Source organism: Hemiscyllium ocellatum, chromosome 20, assembly GCF_020745735.1.
Source record: "Hemiscyllium ocellatum isolate sHemOce1 chromosome 20, sHemOce1.pat.X.cur, whole genome shotgun sequence".
Lineage (NCBI taxonomy): Eukaryota > Metazoa > Chordata > Chondrichthyes > Orectolobiformes > Hemiscylliidae > Hemiscyllium > Hemiscyllium ocellatum.
In genome coordinates this window covers 55,421,818-55,446,860 of record NC_083420.1, presented here as the reverse complement: position 1 = coordinate 55,446,860, position 25,043 = coordinate 55,421,818, and the positions used below count along the sequence as shown (strand labels likewise).

The window sequence follows — 25,043 nt, the reverse complement described above, 5'->3', positions numbered from 1 at the left end:
TAATCAAAACATCTTACTATGTTACTTTGGATAGAATGAGAAACAACTTACAAAACCTTACATACTGAAGGGTCAGAGATTCCCCCACCCCAAGCCAACCTTTGCCAATTAGAAATTTCCCATACATTTGCCTCAAATTGATCTGCGTTGTTAATCTGTTTTATTACCTCTCCCAAGAGATAACTTAGCCTTGGTTGTTGTGTGGCAAGTGCAAGTTTATTATACAGTGCATAGACTGCAGGGACCACAATTGTTACCTGCTCCATCATTGCTCATATTACAGACATACAGTGTAGCCTGGAAAGGAATTATCATGAGGGGCATGGATAGAGTGAATAGTCAAGGTCTTTTCCCCAGGGTAGGGAAATCCAAAACTAGAGAAGCAACTTTTTCATGCAGAGGATGGTGCGTGCATGGAATGAACTGCCAGAGGAAGTGGTGAAGGCTGGTACAATTACAACATTTAAAAGGCATCTGGATGGGTATCTGACCAGGAAGGGTTCAAAGGGATAGGGGCCAAATGCTAGCAAATGGATCTAGATTAATTTAGGGTATCTGGGCAGCACAGACGAGTTGGACCAAAAAGATCTGTTCCTGTGCTGTACATCTCTATGACTGTATGAAGCAGAAACAAAGTGCGCAAAACAATCGACTTCAAAGGTTGAAGTTACACAAGCTTGAGGAGGTGGCTGTAGGTCTTGCAGGAAAACGTGACTCAATTCTATGAAAGCATTACTGAAGAAGAGCAACGTCAGGAGAGCTGTGAGGGCGTGTTTCCTGGACTGTGCAGACAATAAGCATTCCTGCGAGGATGCCCTGCTAATGTTGACATCCCAGCAGCTACAATTCCGTTTGCTTCCTGCGCCTCATCCTGAATGCACGGACCTCCCATGAAGAAAGAATGCCCAGACAAAACCAGTCTGCAGTTCCGAATGTTTCACTCAAGAGTCTCACCAGCAAAAAAAAAGTAACAAAAGCAACCACACCTTGTTCCTTGGCAGTAGGGAGATGAAAATGATCCACCACAGAGCACAGTGTTTGCCACAGGCTTACTTCATTTAGAATGTCAAGTATGCAGACATTTACTCATTAAGTGGCAAGCCTTTGGCATGACATGATGTCACAAAGCATAACAGTGAATATAATTTTACTCAAACTATTGCTCTATTTTCAACTAGGGGCTATGAAAACACCAACATCTCAGGAACACAATTTCAGGATCGAGAGATGTTAAAAGTCAACTTTTAATCTTGACATATGGATTACCATGCTTGATTAATGACATATTCTACCTTCCTCCAGTTTGGACCCATTATTGTACACAGGAATACTGAGAGGTTTAGCTTGCTGCCTGTATGAACAGTGTGTTATCAATGGGTCTGAAAACCTGAACAGGATCAGCCTTTAAAGAATCCAAGTGACATAGTGCCTCAGTGGTTAGCACGGCTGCCTCACAGCGCCAGGGACCTGGGCTCAATTCCACCATGAGCCTGTGTGGAGTTTGCACATTCTCAGTGTCTGCGTGGGTTTCCTCCCACAGTCCATATGCAGGTTAGGTGGATTGACCATGCTAAATTACCCATAGTGTTCAGGGATGTGTAGGTTAAGTGCATTGGCATGGGATGGGGTAGGGGGATGCCGCTCAGTGAGATGCTCTTTGGAGGGTCAGTGTGAACTTGTGGGCTGAATGGCCTGTTTCCACACTATACTGATTCTATGGATTCTGCATGGCTCATGCCACAGAATACTCTCCAACTTGTGGTTTGGATCATTTGTCAATGAAAGATGCAAATATTTAACCAAATTGTCATAATGCCGAAAGGGGAAAAAAAATTCAACACTTTAAATTTTATAAATTAGTCCAGTAGCTATTAAAATATTGAGAATGCGGAAACAAGTGCAAATTATGTCCAAATACACACACCACCTCCCCACTCGCCCGCCCACAGACTTTTAAATTAGAACAAAACAATTCCCGGCAATTGGTTTACAAATCATAAATAATTAATAAAACAATTCTGTGACTAAATCAAAATGGCAGAAAGTGATTGTCTACTCTGGTTTGCAACTGATGGTCAACAGCAAATATTATTCAGGTCAGGGTAATGGAATCCCTCCATCGTAACATCAAATGTCACTTCCAACCACAGCTCTCATTTCTTCAGTATCTTGAACATGGAGAAGTGATCCCCAAGAGCTCCCAAGGTACTGAGGAAAACGAACAAGCAATGAAGGTAGGCAGCAAGATGCATGGGCCTGGGAGTCAGTGAGTATGAAAAGAAACATGGTCTATTTAAACAAATACATTAAGGAGATGACGATAGAGATTTAGAAATGAATTCAAAAAGCTTGAAGCGTAAGTACTGGAAGTGCAGTCGAAGAGTTCAAAACAGAATTTCCAGGAAAACTGAAAATCAAATGAACCAAACTACACCTATTTAAAACATTTCTGATGTTCTCTGAGAAATAAATCTGTAGTATGGAACCTGGAGACCTCGTTGGGATAGGAACAAGTTTCTCAAGCCCCCGATGTTAGAGATCTTCAGTATTCCTCACCTTCAATTTCCTTGGCTGTGTTCTTAATAAAAATGTTGCAGTTGGGTTTTCCTGCATTCTAGATTAGAGTGGTGCTGGAAAAGCACAGCAGGTCAGGCAGCATCCAAGAAGCAGGAAAATCAACGTTTCAGGCAAAAGCCCTTCATCAGGAATGAAGGCAGGAAAGCCTCCGGGGTGGAGAGATAAATGGGAGGGGGTGGGGGGGCTGGGGAGAAGGTAGCAAAGAGTAAAATAATGGATGAGGGTGGGGATGAAGGTCAAAGAGGAGGGTGGAGTGGATATTGGGAAGGAAGATTAGCAGGTAGGACAGGTCATGAGGATGGTGCTGAGCTAGAATCCTGCATTCTGGTCAGCAGATAATCTTCAACTAACTCCACCAAACAGATTATCGGCCCATTATTATACCTTTGCATGTGAGAACCTGCTATGCATCTGCGGGTGGATAAGACTGGCTGTCCTGACCTTATAGAAGGTGTCATATGAACATAAGTTCACCTTCTTCAAGCTTACTAATGGAGGAAATACATATCAGACTCTGCTGGGCAAAGCTTCACACAGTGGAGGCCAATTCATTAATTTAATGTGAAATTTGACATTTGAAACGTAAAATGATGTCAGATGCCCTCTCAAAGTCTGTGGCAAGGAGATGGTACTTCCAAGCAACACATTCTATGCATATTCATACCTTGCTTTTCCAAGGGATTTACTGTCTCTCGATGCAGTAGTCCAACGCGTTTTCCATATCACACATACTTCTGTAACAGGGGAAGAAAAAAAAAGTATAACTTAGTCATGTTCAAAATAAGCACATGGATTTATGCAACCCTATGTTTATAGGCCAAATGTTCACGACAAACTTCAAAACATAGAATAAAAACCAAAAGAGGAGCAGATGCTGTGAATTAGAAACAGAAATTGCTAGAAAAGCTCAGGTCTGGCACCAGCTGTGGACAGAAATCAGAGCTAACATTTCAGGTCGAATGACCCTTCCTCAGAACTGGATTTCTCCTTGCTGCACACTTCCAGTAGACCTGATTTCTCTCCTACAGATGCGGCCAGACTTGCTGAGGGGGGCTTTTCCAACAATTTCTGTTTTCTTTAAAAATGTAGCAACTGCAGATAGACAGAATCTTTGCAAAAGCCTTTCATCAGGATACTCCACCACTCACCATGTGCGCGGCAAGTACTCATGTGACCCTGTCAACGTTGCCTATCTCATACGCTGCAGGCAAGGATGCCCCGAAGCATTTCTTTTTAAGATTAGATTACTTACAGTGTGGCCCAACAAGTCCACACTGACCCGCCAAAGCGCAACCCACCCAGACCCATTCCCCTACATTTACCCCTTCACCTAACACTATGGGCAATTTAGCATGGCCAATTCACCTAACCTGCACATTTTTGGACTGTGGGAGGAAACCGGAGCACCCGGAGGAAACCCACGCAGACACGGGGAGAATGTGCAAACTCCACACAGTCAGTCGCCTGAGGCGGGAATTGAACCTGGGTCTCTGGTGCTGTGAGGCAGCAGTACTAACCACTGTGCCACCCACTAATTAGTACATTAGTGAGACCGAGCAGACTCTACAACAGATGAATGGACATCGCACAACAATCACCAGACAGGGGGGTTCCCTCCCAGTCGGGGAACACTTCAGCAGGCAGGGACATTTGGCCTCAGACCTTCGGGAGACCATCCTCCAAGGCAGACTTCAGGACAGGCAACAACACAAAGAGGCCGATAGCCAAGTTCGGTATCCATGTGGATAGCCTCAACTGGGACCTTGGATTCACGGCACATTACAGGTGACCCCACTACACTAAATAAACACACACACACACACACACACACACACACACACACCAGATACATTCTGTTTTACTCAAGAAAATGCAGAACCTGGAGGCAGTTAATCCATGTAATATTTTGTAAATTCCACTTTGGAAATTGAACCAGACTGACTCAAGATTGGAATACAAACAGACTAACTCACACCTTTAAGGCATTGTCTGAGCTGAGATGTCCCTTTTTTAAAAAAAATAAAACTTTAAGATATCTTGAGAATATGACTAAAAAGTAGTTCTTTGATCTGTTATAGCTCCTAATTATTGGTTGGGCTTGTTTTCTGCTTGACTAAATTCGATATTGCCATTGGTCAAACAGAGCACGATGCCAACTCTTTCCTCTCCATACATTTGCGACTCTAGGCAAACAGAGTGGGGAACTGGGGCTAGACACAAAGGGCAGGCTTGGCAATGATAGGCTGAACAGCCTCCTTCTGCACTGCCCTGTAACCATTCCACAATTTTATTAAGTACCAACAAAGAGAAAGGTCACAGTACATGAGTAACACACCGAGCACTGAGGAAGTATTATGACAAAGACATTTACCATGCACGGAGTTTACATGGCTCATGATGACGCCTTTTATTCATTTTTATTTAAATCATTGCAACTCCTCACAGCTGGATTCACAATTAGTCATGTGGTCAGTGCACTGGATAGCTAGAAAGTGACCTACGTACAGCAAAAAAAAAGCTTTAAGTGTTTGATCTTAGGAGCAGGATAAAAGATCAGCACAACAGAGGGCCGAAGAAGTGTCTGTACTGTTCTATGTTCTATTTATGTTAGTAAGCTTTTTTCCTCCAGGTTAGCACACTAAGGAACCAGTCCCTAAAAGAAAACTGATTGCTGGATCCAGATACACCAATTGAAGTTATCAGCCTGTTCTGAACTATTACACTCCACTCAAAGTCAAAGATTTCCTATTGCATCAATCAGAAGTGGAAGGGGTAGACAATGACATCAGCCAATTCGCCAGCACCACTTCATTGAGAAGCTGCCAAGATCATTGTCTGCTTTCAGCTGTGGGTGTCAGCTGAACTAGATTTATCTTTCTCAAGGTTCTCAATCTCAAACAGTTCTTAAAGAGAGGGGACATTCATCCAACATGCTGAGGGCAGGAGTCCACAAGCACTTCATGGCCAAGTAGGTTTGGAGTGTAGTCGCCCCTGCTGCTCAGCCTCCACTTGGACCTACACATCATCAGGTTGAAGGACGGTACAATCAGAGAAGCATGGTCAAATACTCATTTCAGAGGTAGTTCTAAGCACAAGCCTAACATCTATACAGTACCCCTTTGAGAGGATTGCAGATTTTTGAAAGAATAATATCATTTGCCTTGAATAAACACATAACATCCCTGAAATCTGTCCTTTTCAATGATGGAATGTGCAGAAAGCAATCAGGCATTTGGAAACAGCATTAAGAGTCTTCGTGGACAGCTCTAACACCAGAAGATGGCCTTTACTTGTGGAGGGTGGGGATGGGGTTCTTTCACCCAGCACAATATGATGGCTTTGCATGGGGTTGACTGAGAGCAATGAGGTTTCAAAGTTGGGGCAGGATTGTGGGAGAGGGGGAACTGGAGGTTGGGGGGATGGGGGGGGAAAGAAAGAAGAATAGTAGAGGATATTGGTGCAATTCACCTATACCCCTGAGACTGAGGTAGTGAACCCTAGCCTGCTATACTGTAATAGTTGGGGTGGGACTCCTCTAGCAGTGCACAAGCCCAGGTGGGTGTCCTCAAAGACTCACGGGAGAGGCCTTGCTGTTAACCAAAAGCTGGTTTCAGTGTTATCATGAGGACTAACAGGGGTAAAGTGTCATAGTGAGAAGTCAATATTTTGGGAAGAATTGTTAATAATAGGGTATTAGTCCTGGATTTGGCTTTAAAGGGGACAGGTAGATTTAATGTTGTGGTGCATTGAGAGTCTATTTGGAGGGATTGAAGAGTTGTCATGAGGCTTATTGAGGGAATTAGTACTGTGGCGAAGAGGTTTATAGTTAAGCTGGGGTCCATCAGGGTAAAGTTAACGCAATGGCTCAGGTCTTGGTTCTGAGACAGGTTCTTTAGAAAGGTTTTAGTAATGAGGTTGGGTTTTCTAGATGTGATTAATTTGCCACAATGGTGGATAACACCAGCGGGTGTGTGGGGTAGGTTTGCTCACTAAACTGGAAAGTTCATTTTCAGACATTTCAACACCATACCAGGTAACATCGCCAGTGAGTCTCCAGATGAAGCACTGGTGGCATGGCCCGCTTTCTATTTATGTGTTTAGGTTTCCATAGGTCAGTGATGTCATTTCCTGTGATGACATCATTTCCTGTTCCCCCCCCCCCCCCGGGGATGATGGTGGTAAATGAGATCCAAGTCAGTGTGTTTGTTGACAGAGTTCAGGTTGGAATGTCCTGCTTCTAGGCATTCTCATGCATGTCTCTATTTGGCTTGTCCTAGGATGGGGTATTGTCCCAGTCGAAGTGGTGTTCTTCCTCATCCGTACATAAGGATACTAGTGAGAGTGTGTCATGTCTTTTTGTGGCTAGTTGATGTTCATGTATCCTCGTGGCTAGTTTTCCACCTGGTTGTCCAATGTAGTGTCTGTTACAGTTCTTGAAAGGTATTTTGTAAATGCAAATGCCATTAGTTTTGCTTGTTGTCTGTATAGGGTCTTTCAAGCTCATTAGCTGCTGTTTTAGTGTGTTGGTGAGTTTGTGAGCTACCATGATGCCAAGAGGCCTGAGTAGTCTGGCAGTCATTTCCGAGATGTCTTTGATGTAGGGGAGAGTGGCTACAGTTTATGGATATGTTTTGTCTGTACGTTTGGGTTTGTTGCTGAGAAATCGGCAGACTGTGTTCTTTGGTACCTATTCTTTTTTAATACAGTGTATAGGTAAACACAAATAGAAAGTGAGCCATACCACCAGTGCTTCATCTGGAAGCTCACTGACGATGTTACCTAATATGGTGACAAAATGCCTGAAAACGAACCTTCTAGCTCAGCGAGCAAACCTACACCCAGAACCTCAACCTGAGCTACAAATCTTCTCAAAACTCATTGTGAAAGAGACTGTCAGAGAGAAGCACATGTAGAGAATAGTCTTCCAAAACCCTAAGTGAGATTAGAGCCTGCTACATCTCAAATTGTGTATAGTAGCAGTTTGTATTGAGATACAATAAACAGTGTTCCAGTGAGGGGTCAAAAAGTGTGGTGCTGGAAGAGCACAGCAGGTCAGGCAGCATCTGAGAAGCAAGAGAGTCAACATATCAGGCATAAGCCCTTCATCAGAAATGTGGAGGGTGATGAGAGATAAATAGGAGGGTAGGGTGGGGTAGGGTGGGGTGGGGTGGGGCTTAGGAGGGAAATCGATAAGTGGATGCAGGTGAGGGGTAATTGTGACAGGAAGGTGAGAACTTTTGGAGAGGATAGGTGGAAAGGAAGATGGACAGGTAAGACAGGTCATGAGAGCTGTGCCGAGTTGGAGGGTTGCATCTGGGACGAGGTGGGGGAAGGGGAGATTTAGAAACTAATGAAGTAGACGTTGATGCCGTGTATTTGAAGGGTCCCATGGTGGAAGATGAAATGTTCTTCCTCTAGTTGGCCAGTGGCTTTCATTTAGCAGTGGAAGTGGCCCAGGACTTGCACATCCTTGGGGGAGTGGGAGGGGCAGTTGAAGCGGTCTGCTACACGTCAGTAGGGTTGGGGGGTTCCAATGAAGTGGAGGTGCAAAGACCGTCCTTGACCAGTCTGTCTTGGCCCCAAAGTCTTCCTTGTGGCTTTACATATTTCCTGAAGCCATGCCTAGATGACACAGGGATAATCTTTCAGCTTGAGAGCCGAACAACTACGGTGGTTTACCCCAGGCATGAACAACAGCCCTCACCCGTCTGCTAGTGCAGGCAAGATCTTGTAGGGAGCTGAATAAGCTCAGTGTCAACACGAGAACAAGATTAGCTGACACAGGATCTACTCACGAGGCTAATGCTACCTTGTACTCCCATGGAAAAACATTGTGAACAGAGTATACAGTCTGTACTGAGGAGCTGACTGACAGTCAGTCATTTGAGTTGTCAGGAACAACTTCAGACAGACCCATATTCCCTGCGGCTACTATCTGTCAGAGGTGCAGTCAGCATCTTTTGTGCCTCGAAACTAACACTGTGTCAGCATCTCAGACGACAAAAAATGTTTCTAAATGTCTCTAAGTGATATTCAGAGGAACATTCAAAAGAGTGAGTGGCTATTCACCTTCAGACATCCCAATGCATGTATTAACAAAGACAGTGATTCATAACCAACACGCCTTGGTCATCACAGGATGGACACAGTCAATGGTCGTGGACAATGCTTTACTGAACTTGGTGAACTTGATGAACTCTGATCAGCAACAGAGTGAAGGTGCACTTCTAAGCCAGGAGGCAGAGAAAAGGAGAGTTAAGCATACCCACCAAAGTCCATCAAGATTATGATAGAATTTGTTTCACTGAAGGAGATTGATGAACCAGATGGGTTCATCAACAGGTCAACATTGGAGGAGTTTTTATTCCAGATTTTCACCGAATTGATATTTGCCCATCCACTCGTGGTGGAATTCAAACTAATGTTGTCAGAACATTAGCTGGAGCTTCTGGACTGCTGGTCCACCATGCCATGGCCTCCCCAACAATTTTGCACATGACTAGGGTCTGTCTTTTTACAGTGGGCAATTGGATAAAATTGAAAAGACAACCTCAACTGAATTTCCATGCCATTGTGCAGGACCCGGAGACTGATTGGTCAACTCAGCATGAACCAGGCAGAAGCCAAATCTGGGGCAGCACAGTGGCTCAGTGGTTAGCACTGCTGCCTCAGTGCCAGGGACCCAGGTTTGATTCCAACCTCGGGCGACTTGTCTGTGTGGAGTTTACACATTCTCTCAGTGACTACACGGGTTTCCTCTGGGTGCTCTGGTTTCCTCCCACAGTCTAAAGATGTGCAGGTTAGATGAATTGGCCAGGTTAAATTGCCCAGAGTGTTCAGGGATGTATAGGGTAGGTGCATTGGTCAGGTGTAAATATAGGGTAGGGAAATGAGTCTGGGCGGGTTACTCTTCGGAAGGTCGGTGTGGACTTGTTGGGCTGAAGGGCCTGTTTCAACACTGTGGGGATTGTATGAATCCAGGAGATGTTGGGTGGTCTGCACAGACCAGGTTGCAATACTGTCCATTAAGCAAAAACAACCGCTTCTTGCCGCATGTACGATAATTAATATCTGACAAAACAATTTAAAATCTCTTTCCTTACTCTCCCACCAAAATGTAATCTCCTCCCAACTACAAGAACCTCCAGATTTATGGGCCCAGACCATAGGCATCTCCCCAGTCCGAGCCAAGGAATGAGTCGGAAACAGAGAGCTTTTGTTCAGCGTCTTGTGGGAATTCCCATTGGGAATGGAATTATTCACAGTTTTGCAGCCAACAACAATTTCCATTGTAATTACAGAGCTTGCAAATGATCACAATTTTCCACAACAGCGTAATAAGCAATTTACTCGCTCATGCCAGTTGCACAGAATTGCTTCATAGTAAATAACAACAAAAAAAAGCACAACAGAAAGTTCCTTTCTTTGAGTTACGTATTGCTCAACTAAAATTGGCACCAAAGCAGAATAATTAGTCTCTTGAACAGCTTTAGTGTGAAAAAGGAGGGGGCCAAGACTGTAACATACAGTAGGAAAGTGGCAGGAATGGTTTTTTTAAAAAACTGTTTCAATAGGTCTCCAGCAGCACCAACCCCTTCAGTTGCACCCAATGCTCAAAGATAGGTCTGACAGGTCACCAATAGTCTTACAACAAATGGATTACAACGGTGTTAATCTTCATGAAGAAATGCCAAGAGACAATAGGAACTGTTGCAACGGAAATGGGTGAACGTCGAATATATCTAAAAGCAATCAGGCTGTAAGGATTTTTGCTCCACAACAAACCTTAGACTTGCTTTACAGTTTACAAAAGGGAGGGATTTACAGGAAGTTCCTTCATCAGCCAACACCCAAGTTGTGACCACCCAGGTATAACTTGCAACCATAAATTAGACACTGTGCTTTTTCCAGTTGCCAAATCAATGCTGACTGGGACCATGGTAACAATGCTGCAAGTTCACTCTCTCACTCCAGCCATACCACACACGCACACACAGCAATCTCATGAATTAGGAGCAGGATTAAGGCCTCTGGGCCTCTTCAGTCTGATCCACCAGTCGAATGTTTGATCTGAACATTGCCTGCCATGATACCCCTTCACTCCTTTGTCAGTCAAGAATTCACCAACCAACCTCTGCCTTAACGACCCTGTCCCCACCACTGTCTGGATCAGAGGATGCCACAGACCCTCAACCCTAAGAAAAATTCTACCCACTTCAGGTTTACATCTTTCACACAAGGAGAAGATTTCACATCAAGATCTTACTAAGACAGTGAGGAAGGTTATCAGATATTGCAGCAGGACTTTGATCAGCTGGGGATGTGGGTCGAGAAACAGCAAATGGAGTTTAATATAGATAAGTGTGAGGTCTTGCATTTTGGAAAATCAAACTAAGGTAGGTGTTTCATGGTGAATGGTAGGGCTTTAAGATGTGGGTGGAACAGAGGGACCTTGGAGTTCAGGTTCACAGTTCTCTCAAAGTAGAGTCATAGGTAGACAGGGCAATGAAGACAACTTTTGGCACATTAGCCTTCATCAGTCACGGCACAAAGTATAGAAGTTGGAAAGTTGCAATTATACAGGACGCTGATGAAGCCGCATTTGGAGAATTGTGTTCTGTTTTGATCACCTTGTTATGGGAAGACTGGAATATTAAACTGGAAAGACTGCAGATATAAAAAAATTACAAGGATATTGCCAGGACGTAGTGGTCTGAGTTTAAAGCAAGGTTGGACAAGCTAGGACAGTTTTCTTTAGAGCGTAGGAGACTGAGGGGGGAACCTTATAAAGTTGTATAAATTCACTCAGTCTTTTTCCCAGGGTTGGGGCATAGAGGAGTAGAGGGTATCAGTGTAAGGTTAGAGAGCAAAGAATAAAAACGGAACCTGAGGGACAGTTTGTTTTACACAGAGGGTGGTAGGCATATGGAATGAGGTGCCAGCGGAAGTGGTTGAGGTGGGTTTATTAACAACATTTAAAAGGCATTTGGACAAATTCATGGATAGGAAAGGATTAGAAGGATATGGGCCAAGTGCAAGGAAATGGGGTTCGCTGGATGGGCATTTTGGTCGGCATGGACCAGTTTGGGTCAAAGGACCTGTCTCCGTGCTGTAGGACTATATGATACAACCCTCAAAGAAAAAAATTTCAGCTGTCTTAAAAGGAGTCTATCTCCAATTTTTAAATAGTGCCTATTAGATTTGGACTTGAGGAAATATCCTTTCCAAGCCAGGCTTATCAAAGCTATTCAGGATCTTGTATGCTTGATCACCTCTCATTTACCTAAACTCCAACAGCCAGGGGTCAAATTTCCCTTCATAAAGGCAACTCCCTCATCCAGGAGTCATAGAGATATACAGCATGGAAATAGACCCTTTGGTCCACTCGTTCATGCCGACCAGATATCCCAACCCAATCTAGTCCCACCTGCCAGCACCCGGCCCATATCCCTCCAAAACCTTCCTATTCATATACCCATCCAAATACCTCAAAATGTTGCAATTGTACCAGCCTCCACCACTTCTGGCAGCTCATTCCATACCCTTACCACCCTCTGTGTGGTCTCTTTTATACCTTTCCCCTCTCACCCTAATCCTATGCCCTCGAGTTCTGGACTCCTCCACTCCAGGGAAAAGTCTGGCTATTTATCCTATGTATGCCCCTCATGATTTTATAAACCTCTATAAGGGTCACCCCTCAACCTCAGACGCTGAGGGAACACAGCCCTAGCCTATTCAACCTCTCCCTATAGCTTAAATCCTCCAACCCTGGCAACATCCTTGTAAATTTTTTTTCTGAATGCTTTCAAGTCAGTCGAGTGAACCTCTTCTGAACTGCTTCTGATGACATTATTTAAAGGATAGACTCAAAAAGGTGGTCAACACTATGCACAATACTACAAAAAAGTACTCTACAACCTTAAAACTTCCCTACTTCATTTTCCTGCTTTCTCTCCTTCTCTCTTGATCCGTGCAGTTGCATTCGCTATTTTCCAATCTAATGGAATTTTGTCAGGATTTGTGGAATTTTAGCAATAGGAGAAAGCCAATCAGCCCACCTGACTGTCGCTATGCAACCCATGGTCCTTGCTGTCATTAGTCTCCAGAAATCTATCCTCTTTTTTTTATAGTGAATTCCCCAGACACTCTGTCTAGAGGACCATTGCTCACTCTGATTGGTCTTATTTCCACCTCAGCTCCATCGATGTAGACAGGGGCATGCCCTAAACCCTGCTCCCTGAAGTCAATGACCAGTTCTTTCATTTTACTGACGCTGCAGAGAGAGAGACTTATTTTTACACCATGACATGAAGCACTCTTCTCTCTTTCCTGTATTGTCTAGTCATTGTTTGACAATGGTCTGGCCTACAATGGTGGCGTTATTAGCAAACTGGTCGATGGAGTTAGGACGGAATTTGGCCCCACATTCAATACATAGCCAACCTCTCATCCATCGACTCCGTCTATACTTCGCACTGCCTTGAAGGCAGCCGATGTATTCAAAGACCCCAGTGAGTTTTGAGAAGCTTTGTAGCTCAGGTTGAGGCTTTGGATGTAGGTTTGCTCACTGAGCTGAAAGGTTCACTTCCAGACATTTCATTGCCTTACCAGGTAACATCTTTAGTGACCCTCTCTCACTAGTACCTCACATACGGATGAGGAAGGACCACTTTGACTGAGACAATACATCCATCCTAGGACAAAGACATGCATGAGCATTCCTAGAAGCATGGCATTCCAACCTGAACTCTATCAACAAACACATCGAGTTAGACCCCATCTTACCACCCCCTGAGAAAACGAACAGGAAGTGACTTCATCACAGGAAATAACATCACCGCAGGAAATGACATCCCCAACCCAAAGAAACCCAAACATATAAATAGAAAGCAGCAAGTTTCAGCATTGCTTCGCATGAGGTCCACTGAAGATGTTACTGAGTAAGGTAACGAAACGTTTAGAAATGAACCTTTCAGCTCAGCGAGCAAGCCTACATCCAATCAAAGACCTCTCCTACCCAGATTATAAACTCTTCTAACCTCTTCGATCAGGCAGAAGATACAAAAGCTTAAACACACACACCAAAAAGTTCAAGAACAGCTTCTTCCCCACTGTTATTAAGACTTCTGAATGGACCTCTCAAATTTTAAATTTAATGTTGATCTCACTCTCTATGCACCTTCTCTGCAACTTTAACGTTGAATTTACCCTAATGCACTTTGTATGGTATAATCTGCTTGCGTTGCATGCAAAACAAAGCTTTTCACTGTACCTAGGTACATTTGATAACAATAAAACAAATTAAAAGTCATCCCCCTTTTTAAAACCTGTGGAAACTCAAATGTTTGTTTTACTTTTCTGTATATTCTGTCCAATATTCTAACTTGCTGGCGTCCTTCACAGAATTCTATGCTTTTTCATTTCAATTTGCTGCTATTCTGAATCTCCATAGTTTTCTATGAATGGAATGTCCCTCCCCAGGATTTGCTTGTTCTCAATTGGAAATATCTGTGCAGAATATCATGCAAACAAAAATTAGGAGCAGATAGCAGCCCTTCAGCGAACTCAGCCATTCAATATGGTCACGACTAATATTACAGACCAGACTAAACCCCCTCAAAATATTCAGAAAGTAACCCAGATAATATCTTTAAAATAAAAAAAAAGTTAACTACAAAGTACTGTGTTCCAGGTGCAATTTGATTGGTCAAACTATCAAATTTAAAACAAAAACACACTTTATTCATTCACTACTGTTAAAATACTGCAAACAAAAACAGGAATTGAAACAACTTAACTCCATTGGAAATCTTAACTGATTAATAAATACAAGAACTATTACTAATTAACTGTTCAAATATAGTTAAATGCCACAAACACACCCTTGGCAAAAGGCAAATTCAGAAAAAAGATAGTCTCCCATGCAGCACCCAAAGCAGGAAGAGAGCCCTCAGCTTTTGGCTGTAACAGAGGTGGAAAAAATTAACGTTCACCTCTTCAAAACCCCAGCAGCAACTTCTGAAAACTCAACTAAAAGTCCCAAGTCCTCACAAGTGGTTTGCTCCAGTGGTTCTGGTAGATTAATCGTCACCTCTGCCTTAAAAATTCTCTTCAAAAAAAAAAGGAACAAAAATGCCCTCAAAGCCACAGTGTTATCACACTAATCGGCTTGCATTTCAAACCTGACATTGCCATTTGCTCTTGATAACCTATGATCCCCTTTGCCTAATAAGAATCCAACTTCACCTGAAAAAGTGTCCAATGACGCTGCTTCCCCAACCTCTGAGGCAGAGCTTCAAAAGCTGCACAGCTCTCAAAACAAACCTCTCATTCGCCTTTAAAAAAAAAGGCCACCCCTAATTTTTGATTTGGACTCAGGAAACATCCTTTTCATGCCTGGCTTATCGGGACTATTCAGGACCTTGTATATTTAAACTAGATACCCTTCATTCCTCCAAACTGCAGTGGAAAGAATCCTAGTCTGCCCAAAATTTCCTCATACGACTACCTGCTCAGGCACTTTCTCCCATTCTAGATGTAAATCGAGTAAACCTCCTCTAAAACCACAAAATCTTTACAGTATGGAAACAGGCCATTTGGCCCAAAAAGTCCACACTGAACCTCCGAAGAGTCACCCACCCAGACCCATTTCTCTCCCCAATTATCCTATATTTACCCCTGAACAGTGCACCTAAACTACACATCTCTGAACACGATGGGCAATTTAGCATGGCCAATGCACATAACCTGCACATCACTGGACTGTGGGAGGAAACCGGAGCTCCCAGAGGAAACCCATGCAGACACTAGGAGAATGCACAAAGTCCACACAGACATTGATTTCAAACCCTGACACTGAGGCAGCAGTGCTAACCACGGAGCCACCATGTCACACTGTCTCCAGTTTTATATCCTGTCTTAAGTAGGAGAATAAAACTGCACACTGTATTCAAGATGTGATCTCACCAGTACCTATATAACTGAAGCAACTTTCTGCTCAATTCTACTTGTAGTAAAAGCAGCATCCCATTAACATTCCCAATTACATGCTGCATCTACATACTAAAACTTTGATACAGATACACAAGCATGCAAGAGGTACCACAGCCATTCTCCATTTAATCAATACTTTGTTTTAATTCTTCCTACCAAAGTGAACAACATCACCTTTTCACACTCACAACATGTTTACATTGTTTGCATTACCCTTTAGTGCTTTTTACAACACAGGTAGGAAAGGATCATTTGTAAGTTTTGCTACTATATCCGTATTCACTTTCATCATCAAGGCCATAGATTTCAAGCCAAGACCAGAAACAGACCCCTTTGCGATTCCACCCAACATAAATAGCCAAAAATATATTTATGCATACTGTTTTCAGCCAGCCAGTCAACCTTTATCCATAACACAACATTACTCTATGTTACTGTACATCATGAACAATTTTCACAATAATATTCACAATGGTGCCTTGTCAAACACTACAACTAAAATGCTTACAACTTGCCCATTATAGGTATCAAGTCAATTGGCCTATAGATTCGCACCCTTCTTGAATAGAACAGTTCTATATGCTACTTTCCACGATGTTCAAACATTTCCAGAATCTAATAAATCTTGTTGGTCACTTCTTTTAAGACACTTATGAAATCTCCCCTAAAATGTCTTGCACTGCATCTTTACTGATTTGTCCCTTTACCTAATTTCCCAGTTAGCTTTCTGTCCTCACCCTTAATATTTACTTAAGTTGTAAAAATCAATTCTTCTTCCCTCAAACAGAATACAAAATTCAATCATCTTATGATCCCTGCTTCTTGAGAGCACTTTTACCATGAGATTATGAATTAATCTTCCATCAGTGCACATTAACAGATCTAAGACAGACTGCTCTCTGATTGGCACTAGAATATGCTCTTAAGACACTGTTCCAGATACACCACCTTCCACAATACTTATTATTCCCAATTGGATTTGTCGAAACTATATGCAGATTAAAATCATCCATCGTTATCACCAACCCTTCCCTTCAACCCTCATTATTTATCCTTGTAACCTACTTAAACTGGCTCTTGTAAAGTCACCACAGTCCCAGAGTATACATAGGGTTCATGGCAGGTGCCTTTTCCCTAGAATGAGGGACATCAAGACTAAGGGCATATTTTTAAGGTGAGATCAGAAAGATTTAAAGAAGACATGAGGGAAATTATTTTTTTTTTAAACAGAGGGTAGTTCGCACATGGAATGAACTTCCAGAGGAAGTGGTAGCTATAGTTACAATGTTTAAAAGACACTTGGGTAAGTACACGCATAGGAAAGGTTTGGAGGAATATTGACAAGTGGGACTAGTTTGGTTTGGAATTATGTTCAGCATGGACTGGTTGAACTGAAGGGTCTGTTTCCATGCTGTATCACTATGACCATAGGACTGGTCTCTCGTTAAAGAGAGATGACTGGTGGTGGTTTAAGCGGAGGGTGACCACACCTCCGGCAAGGGAGAGCGTGAGGAGGAGAGTAACCTCAGCTGGTGTGGAAATTGAAACCACTCTGTTTGGCTTCACTCTGCTTCACAAATTAAGACTAATCCAGGATAGCACTGTAAAGTCCCATTTATTTTCAAGATCACAGGGATTCAGTGATGAACATTTAGATCCCAAAATGATGACTGGAGTTTAATTAAGCAAATATAATTACAGTGGAATTACACTTTCAATGAAATAATAAACATCTGAAAAGTTTCTCCGGAGGTGTGCTTATAAATATGCCCACAGCATAATTTCAGGGCAAAGTTTCATAGAAAATCCAGCAGCAGTCAGTTAATTGGCCATAAACTGAAGCAGATACTTGGGAAAAGAAAACTTCAATCTTGAGACGTTAGTCAAACCTTTCAAGCAGTGCAAAATCCACAGGAGGTACACATAATCTGCTCAAGAAGAAGCTGAATTTGCAATGAACGCAAATGTCAAACGCCTCCAAACACCTAAAAGATTAAGTGGATCTGACAACATTAGGAACTCACCCAATATGAATCTTAGCAGCAACCAAATGGATGCTCGCCCTTCTGGTACTTGAACAAAATTAGTAGCTACGCAATAGTTAACAGTCATATTGTGAGACACCAAACCACAAGGATTAGGAACGTTCTAAGTCAGTGATGAGTCAAGGACAGCAGTAACCGTTGCAGCTGGTCTGAGCAAAGAAATGTGTCAAAGATCATGAGGTGGATTTTTTAAACTTCCCAACCAGAACAGACAAAGAGGAAATAGATAGCAGGAGAAGTCCAGACAGACCTTTCACAACTCGAAACTTCCACGAGAGATAGTAAAAGAATTTGAGGCAGGAGATGTGGCGATTCTCCCCCGGCTCAACTCACACAAGTATAACCAGTTAACTGGACGATCTCTCTACCTGATGGTGATATGGGTCCAGAACATACCTCTTGGTTTTAGGTATATATAGTTTCTTTCTGCCATGACTATTATCATCATCTCCTTTGGTTTGATAATTTCAAATCCTCTACCTCATGATGGGCCTTTGCCAAAAAATACAGCTCAGAAACAAATCCATACTGATGTCTGTACTCCACATGCAAATGGTCGAAGCAGGTACAGTTACTACAGTTCAAAGACATTTGGATAGGCACTCTGACAGGAAGGGTTTAGAGGGATACAGGACAAACGCAGGCAAATAGGACTAGTTTCGTTTGGAAGTATATTTGACACAGACTGTTGAGTTCTTTTTCGGAGGTTCCCATGCACTTGGTACAACTGCAACACACCACCTTCTTTGAACAAGCAACATTTTATTAAGCACAGTACAATACAAGCTTTGGGAGAAACCCTGAACACGCTTCGACAACGGTTGCGAAACGTGTCCAGGGAAGCTCTCCAAACAAAGGAAACAGTCCTTCCTTTATACGAAATCTTTACATCACAGTTAGTAATGCCCACAAGACAACCTCCAGCCAACCCCCTCACAGTCACATGCCACTCAAGATACAATACAGTGACCACATCATCTCCAGAAACCATGTTCCCTGTAATGTAAATCATCCCTTAATGGCCAGATATGGTGTGAACTGCAATTTTTTTAAACTACAAGGAGTTGTCAGAATTCCAACTATAATGTTCTAATTGATTTCTGAATAGGAGATGAAAATGTAAATAGGTTTTGAATGGCAAGGAAATGGCCATGCAAATCGCTTTGAATGCCAATAGATGAGAATGTGATTTCCTTACAATCGACCTCCAAGTCAGAGGCATCCTACCCTAGCCTTGGGACATCCAATTTCCTGCTGGTCAGCAGAGCAAGTTAACTCTTTAATATCACAAGATGAGTTGGACCAAAGGGTCTTTTTCTGTGAAGTTATCAAGTGAGTAAAATCAGAGAAGTAAAGTTCATGACACCTCACAAAATTTTAATGCCTCCTGATTAAAATGGTAATTCTGAGGCAGCCTGTTACATATAGCCTTCGTCAGCTGCCTGGGCTTGTCGGGTGACCATGAGCAGTCATTTTATGGTCCTTTTTGAAAACATTTCAGTCCAAGGAAGAATTGGGTACTAAATACCAATAGTCCAGTTTCCCATAATTACAACACTTTTATGTTGACGGCCTCCAGCTATGTTCTATCCCTAAAGGAGGGAAACCTTATAGAAATCTTTCACAATTTTAAAGACCTATCAGGCCATTCCTTAGCCTTTACTTTCATTAAGAAAAATAATAGAAGTGTTCCAGCCTTGTCAGCAATCCTGCTCAGCTCTGGCATCATTAAACCATTTGCTTGCACTTTCTATGGTGTAATGATACCTTTATAACATGCAATTAGTTCACACATGAGCTGGAGACATTTCCAAAGATATGGAGTTCTGGAAATCATCAACTCTATTTCAGGTTTATCCCTGCACATCATCATCACTGGCATTTTTAATTAAACTGCTGTGACAGGCTGTGAAATCATTTGACCTAAAGGGAATCTTGTCTCCTGTCTAATTGTCAGAAAACTAAGTCTAAAAAGAGAATGCTTGCAGGCAACACACAAACTGAACCTAGAAATAAAAATAAAGAAAGATCAATTGATATGATGTGCTTTAACAATTTAGCATTGTAGCTCTGAACTCAAATGCGCTAAAGTAGTTAACGCTAGGCTGCCCAGATGAAAATGTAAGGGCTATGCTTGGCCTTTTCCTCACTCTGGGGTCTTTAAGGAGCCATTCAAATATCATTGTTGTCCTTCCAAAACAAGGAGTTGACCCTGACCGAGTGTTACAGACCGACACATTCTAATGTCCAGGAGTGTGTGCTGAGGGACGCACTAAAGCTTGGGGCAGCTGCTGCCAAAGCACAGCAGGGCAAGACCACTCTCTGAAGTCTTCCTGCCGAAGTTATAGGAGGGGCCATGCAGATACCCTTCCACTGCCATAAATACATGAAATATATGGGTTTGTTTATTGAATAGAGTCAAACTCCAGTGTTTGTGTCTTTATATGTAACTGCACATAACCCAAATGTTTTAGTGACTATATATGCATACAAAGATTTTTTTTTTAATTCTTGAAATTTAAAAAATTTAAAAGGGACCTCAGGCACGTTTTCACACAGAAAGTGGTGCATTTATGGAATGAGTTGCCAGAAGAAGGTGGTGGATGCTGGTATAATTACAGCATTTAAAAGGCATCTGGATGGTTATGTGATTAGGAAGGGTTTAGAGGGATCAGGGACTGGGTGAATTGGGATATCTGATCAGCATGGACGAGTTGGACCGAAATGTCTGTTTCCATGCTGTACATCTCTATGACTGACTATTTAATACTTCAAAGGCAAAGCACCATCTCTGGGGCATACAACAATACGCCTCCTTGGTAGCACTAAGTTACTGGCTCACCTCCAATTCTGGTCGCTCAGGCAAGCATGGTTTCCACATGCAGCCATACCTTTCACTGTTAGGCTTCACATCCTGGAAATCCTCACCACGTCTCTCTGCTTCCCTACTGCTCTCCTCAGTTGAGGTGCTCTTTGGAACCTCTCTTGCTGACTACGCTTATGGTCACGATCCCAACATCTCAATGTGCTCGAGTGGTACATCCTGTCTGTTGACATCCCAGAGAAGCATCTTCAGATATTTTGCTCTGTTCAAGACGCCATGAAGCATCATCCTGCTCCTCAAATTGTTTTCTCCTCAACCTCTTTGCTCCGCTCTGTCTTCATTAGTTATTCATCTGTTACATACATGCCTGAACAAAAAAAGGCCATGGGTCTTGTAATATTAACCCACCCTTTCTCATTTCAAATACACTGCCTGGCCTGCTGAATATTTCCACTATTTTCAGTTTTAAAACTATAAACCACTGACTGCATTTTAGAACTGTGAGTGCTGTTTTCAATAGGATTATGAAATAGCTCCTTTAAGCACTGCTCCTATACTTCCCACTTTTCCATTTTATGCCACGTAGATAAAGCAAAATACTGCAGATGCTGGAAATCTAAAATATGATCAGAAGGTTGTGGAGAAACTCAGCAGGTCTAGCAGCATCAGAAAGAAGAGTTAATGGTTTGAGTCTGATATGAGGTCATCCATGAATCACAGAATCCCTACAGTGTGGAAGCAAGTCATTTGGCCCAGCAAGTCTACACTGACTCTCCATCGCAAACCCCCCCACCAACCACCCACCCTATCCCTGCATTTCCCACGTCCAATCCACCTAACCTGCACATCTTTGGACTGTGAGAGGAGCCCACACAGACATGGGGAGAACATGCAAACTCCATGAAGACAGTGACTCGAAGGTGGAATTGAACCTGGGTCCCTGGTGCTGTGAGGCAGTAGTGCTAACCATTGAGCCACTGTCAATCTTGTTCAGATTGGAGGGGTTAGATCAGATGACCAAAGGCTCAGCCAAAAAGTTTTTTTTTAAACAAAAAAAAATGTGCCTTAAGGAGGGAAGCAAGGTACTGAGACAGAGGAGAGATATGCCAGATCGTGGAAACTTGGAACACAAAGTGCAGCAATCCATGCGGGACTGATTAAAATGAGGGATGCATTGATAGATCAGAATGAGAACTAATATTTCAGAGAGCTGTTGGGGAGGGCCATGGACATGGTGGAATATCAAAACAAGAGATGAGAACTTTAAAATGGACACTCTGCTTCACCTGGAACCAAAGTGGGTCAAAGGAGCACTGGGGAAAGGAACTGCTGTGAGCTGCCTCAAGTTTACAGAGGCTAACATTTTAGAGGCTGGTCAGAAGGAGAGAGGAATAGTAACGGTAACAAAACAGAGAAATGCATTTCAACATGGGGAGATGTGGCAAAGGCAGCTGGTTTACCTAGGCAGGAAATAGCCAGTCTTAGCAATGGCCTGAACACAAGGCTGGAAGTCCATCTTTGGATTCGATGTCACACAGGGACGTGAACATAGCAGCTTTATTGTCCATTGCCAGGGACAAGGACAATTGGGGAACAGCGACTGAAAGTAATGTCTTCAGTGTTGAAAATGTGATGCTGGAAAAGCGCAGCAGGTCAGGCAGCATCCAAGGAACAGGAAATTCAACGTTTCGGGCATAAACCCTTCATCAGGAATGAGGAAAATGTGTCCAGCAGGCTAAGATAAAAGGTAGGAGGAAGGACTTGAGGGAGGGGCGATGGAGATGTGATAGGTGGAAGGAGGTCACGGTGAAGGTGATAGGCCGAAGTGGTCAGGAAGAAGATTGCAGGTTAGGAAGGCGGTGCCGAGTTCAAGGGATTCGACTGAGACAAGGTGGGGGGAGGGGAAATTAGGAAACTGGAGAAATCTGACTGGAGAGACCATCTCCAAAAGAGGAGGCGATAATAATGGTATTATTGCTGGAGGATTAATCCAGAGACCTAATGTTCTGAGGACCTAGGTTCAAATTCTGCCATGGCAGGTGGTTGAATTTGAATTCTATTAAAAATCTAGGATTTAAAGTCTAATGATGTCCATGAAATCATTACTGATTGTCAGAAAAATCCATTTAGTTCTCTAATATTCTTCAGGGAAGAAAACTGCCAAGCTTACACAATCTGACCAACACAGGACTCCAGACCTGCAGCAATGGTGGGTGACTCTTAACTACCCTCTATGCAATTCGGGATGGGCAATAAATGCTGACCTTGCCAGTGATGCCTATATCCTGTGAATGAATAAAACACTTCTGTTTAATCAAAGATAGGACATCAGCCGAGCAGTCTGATAACTTAATAACAGCAGAGGAACCAAGAAACATGGTGGACAGATAGAGCCAAGTGTCGTCATACACACATGAAAATGGGAGCCATGTTTTCAGATCATGTTAGCAGGTTTGAGCTTTGGCTTTCACCAGAAGTAACAACGCAGCAATAGGAACAGAAGTCTGCGCAAAGGAGTCTCCTACTGCAAACAGGCAAAAAGGGAACCACACATGAGTAGGACATTCCCCCCCACTCCATCCCTCCACCAGATGGCAAGGAGACAAGCTGGCAGATGGATGATCTGGTCAAGCCTGTTGTAAAGAGTTGCAGACAGGACAAGGAGGGAGAGTACTGTTAACACTGGATGGTAACTTTGAGAAGAGCAGTTTCCATTACTGTGGCAGGGGATAGAAACCAGACGGATTCAAACATGCTTTTTTCAGGAAAGACAGATTTGAAAAATACAAAGTTCGAGGCCTCAAGGGAAGAAGACAAATTGGAGATGGAGCAACTGTTTTCTCAGAGTGGAGTCCAGGGTTGTTTATGGTGAGGAAGAGAGGACAGCAAATTTGAAAAAAAAAGAGGGGGAAGTCAACATCCAAGAAAAAAAAACACCATTTACAATATCAACAAACATGTAAAGTAGGTGGGCAAGTTGGCTGGTCAGCAATTTACAGGGAATAGGATTGAGAGGGCTGCAGATGGCCAGAAATGAACTCAGGGATAGCCTAAGGGGAGATGCGAAAGATAATTGCAAAAGATGATTTCAGGTTTAGGATGTGGAGGAGAACTAAAATGAAGTTTAACAAGACATACTGGTGTAAGGAGAGGTAGCAGCATCAGATGATCAGGTGCTCTCTATTTTAGTGACAGGGTAGTCAGTGATGTGCAGCATGGAAACAGATCCTTTGGTCCAACCAGTCCGTGCTGACCAGGCATCCTAAATTAATCTAGTTCCATTTACCAACATTTAGCCCATATCCCTCTAAACCCTTCCTATTCATATACCCATCCAGATACCTTTCAAGCGTTGTAATTGTACCAGCATCCACCACTTCCTCTGGCAACTCATTCCATACATGCTCCCATCCTTTGGTGAAAACATTGCCCCTTAGGTCCCTTTTAAATATTTCTCCTCTCAATTTAAAGCTATGCCCTCTTGTATTAGGCTCCCCTATCCCAGGAAAAAGATCTTGACTATTCACTCACTAGCTTCTCCCACTGGTTTTTGAAGGAAAACAAAACAAAAAGGATTAGAGTCATAGAGATGTACAGCATGGAAACAGACTCTTCAGTCCAACCTGTCCATGCAACCAGATATCCCAACCCAATCTAGTCCCACCTGCCAGCACCTGGCCAATATCCCTCCAAACCCTTTCTATTCATATACCCATCCAAATGCCTCTTAAATGTTGAAATTGTACCAGCCTCCATCACTTCCTCTGGCAGCTCATTCCATACACGTACCACCCTCTGAAAAAGTTGCCCCGTAGGTCCCTTTTAAATCTTTCCCCTCTCACCCTAAACCTATGCCTTCTTGTTCTGGACTCCCCGACCCCAGGGAAAGAAACCAGGGATCATCTCTGCATCCTGAGATAATTCTGAAAATGAGGAACTGCAGTTTCGACCAACTTTGATCAAATCTACGATCCAAGTGTCTCTGGCCGCAGATAGCAAAACCATCCAAGAATGGAGTTTTCAAATAATTGCACACACAATACTTAATTCCAAATCAGTTCTACAATGGTACGGCAGATTTCACAAAAATCATTTTGTCAAAATCATTTCACAAAAAGATTCATTTATCATTTCACGAAATTTCTGATGTCTCAATGCAAGCTGAAAATGTGTTGCTGGTAAAAGCACAGCAGGTCAGGCAGCATCCAAGGAATAGGAAAATTGACATTTCGGGCATAAGCCCTTCATCAGGAATGTGTCTCAATGCAAGGCCTGGATTGTTTGATCTTGTTCAAAGTACACTTCAAATCTGTTTGGCTTCTCCCCATGAAATAGTTAAAAGAGCAGCAACTCAATGACGACTAGCACAAGGGATCTCCTTCCTCCCAGTTCCAACAAAACAAAGGTTCTGAACACTAGCTCTTAACGATGCTTACAGCTACTAAAGAAATGGAATGGTTACAACGGTCTCAGTCTTCCTGATGTTGGAACTGGATGTGCAAACAGCCTGGCAAGGCCACCTGCCAGGAGTGATAAATCTTCACAAAACTCATTACTCAAGGAGAAGAAAGAGTTGACATTTCTTGCCAGTCATCAATCCAGGT

The 25,043-nt window shown here is 42.9% G+C and overlaps 1 protein-coding gene across 2 annotated transcripts in view; it reads right to left on the bottom strand.

The window, feature by feature from the left end:
- LOC132825531 (inactive rhomboid protein 1-like) overlaps positions 1 to 25,043 on the bottom strand; it is a 366,299-nt gene that overhangs the window by 264,697 nt on the left and 76,559 nt on the right. For both annotated transcript variants that reach the window (XM_060840891.1, XM_060840892.1), the window contains exon 2: positions 3,242 to 3,311. The gene's annotated coding sequence lies outside the window, so the exon portion shown is untranslated. The remainder of the gene's footprint in view (positions 1 to 3,241; positions 3,312 to 25,043) is intronic.